Source organism: Pinus tabuliformis, chromosome 3_1 (genome assembly GCF_031772625.1).
Source record: "Pinus tabuliformis cultivar Carrire ecotype Pingquan chromosome 3_1, CPIR1, whole genome shotgun sequence".
Classification (NCBI taxonomy): Eukaryota; Viridiplantae; Streptophyta; class Pinopsida; order Pinales; family Pinaceae; genus Pinus; species Pinus tabuliformis.
Genome location: NC_142301.1, coordinates 923,346,794 through 923,349,090, shown reverse-complemented (window position 1 = coordinate 923,349,090; position 2,297 = coordinate 923,346,794).

Below are 2,297 nucleotides of genomic sequence, written 5' to 3'. Positions count from 1 at the left end.
TGGACTTGTATAGTAAGTAAGAGGTGTAATGCTATGATAAATCAGTTAGTTTGTAAATTCAAAGCAATTAGTTTGTGTGGACCTTGATATCATGTTTTCTGAATATATGACAGTCTAATATGTTTTGTTATTTAAATTTTTGTGCTAGTAAATCCACATATTGACATTTTACTTAAAGTTATATTATGCAAAAAAAAAAAAAAGAGACTTGCATTATGAACATAGTATGAAGGATGATCATAACAAGGACAATTGTTGGGCATTACATCTCAAGCTCATGTTCGAAGGAACTATACCTGAAAGACACTCTTGAATATTCAAGAGGTTAAAGGAATGAAAATGAGAAGCATTAGATTTTATGACAATGTTCCATGAGGGCCTAATAGAACTAATTAGGTAAAAATGATAAAAATAATAATAATAAATAAATAAATTAGTTGAGAAAATTACTTAATCCAGAAGATGAAAACGATTTTGTTAATTGATTTTAATTCCTTAAGAAAAATGTGCTTAATTTAAAAATCAGAGATGCCTGTTACCAGAAGGTTAGCAAGAGTTTCAGGAAGGATTCCTAGGATATGTGTCGTCGTTTTCCTTTATGTTTTGAGGACTTCGAGACGAAGTCCATTGTTAAGAGGGGGTGTATGTAGTGCCCACTCTAGTTTCCTGACCTCAATATGATATTATCTTAGACACTTTATTCTTTGAGGACCTCAGATTGAGGATTTGGACACATGACACTATTATTAGCGATTGAGATATTCATGGTTGTGATGTTTATGAATGCTTTCCATTGATATTATGATAGCATGAATGGTTATGTATCGTATCTATCAGTATTCTGATGATTGCAACATTAAATAGTTAAGTTGGTCTCTATTTGAATTTATGATGAGGGTAGTAAAGAATATGTATGCGCTCTACTAAAAGCATAATGATGATAAATTGATGGATAGGTATATTTCTACGATGTTACGATGTTGATAGCTTAATGAATATGTATGTTTCCATTGATGATTATTGATGATAGCCATGAGGGATGTGTTCCCTATGTTACCTACTTCCTTTAGTTCAGACTTACAATGGACAATGATGTGAATGACCAAGAATTGTTAATGATGCTATTATGATAATGACTAACATTGAGAAACCTTGTTACTGATGATTATTGAGTATGGCGGGAAACCATCAGAGGCACTCGCATATGACATGTCGATGACACTTGGTTTGATCAAAATTCATATTATTTTATCTTTTAAAGTCTAAGTCGATCTTGAAATCTGCCATATATGTTTAACTATATTCTGATGATATGTTAATGGTTGCAGGCACAGACTAGTTGCTTGACCGAATGACCCACATATGGGTGATGGGGTTGTACAGGTGGATGGAATTACATGGGAGGGGTGGGACAGAGTCCCTGATCTCACCCACTAGCACTCTCGCCATGACTTGGGTTGGAAGGGTTGAAACACCTTCGCCTTGAAGATCATGATGCCATGAGGGCAGGTCCCAAAGTTGGGTCGCTCATGAGGACTTTACCGGGGGGCGCGCATCAAGGCGGATTCCTTGATCCTCGGCACCATTAGTCTCACTATAGCAGGCAACATAAGAGATGATAGTGGTCTATGATGTTGCACTATACTTTCCCCTCGTAGTCACTGGATGCTTGAAGGGCAAGTGGTGTGGCACCCTTGGAACTTCAGGGGAAATTCTTGAAGGGCGCGACCAACTTGGCACCCTTGGCATCACAATTAAACTATTAGGTATGGCACCCTTGGAACTTCTAGGGAAGTTCTTGAAGGGCACAACCAAGCTTGGCACCCTTGGAATCAGTAAAAATAAATAATAATAAATAAATATAAGTAAGGAATGAAAACTAGGTAAAGTTACATCAAGGGTAAATGATGATTAGAAACCAAGGTAATTAAATCAAAAATAAAACTTGGAATAAGGAGGATCATAGGAAGAAATAAAATAGAGTACCTTAAAAACTCTACCCTTTCCATGTTGGAAAATACTAAGAATATTATGTCGTTTAATTAGGTAAAAGGGGAAAGAGGGACATAATTGTAAGGATAAAGATTAATCCTAAACTAATTAAACCTAATTAAGAAAAGAGGAAGGTGAATTAAAATAAGAATAATAAATTAAATTTAGAGAAATGTAAAGAACCTCCATGTGGCAACAAACAACATAAGAATATCCATCTAAGAGATAACCTCAGTTAAATTAGGGAGTAAATAGGGGATCAAATCTTGACTCATTAATTGACTTTAAGTAATGAACACAAATTA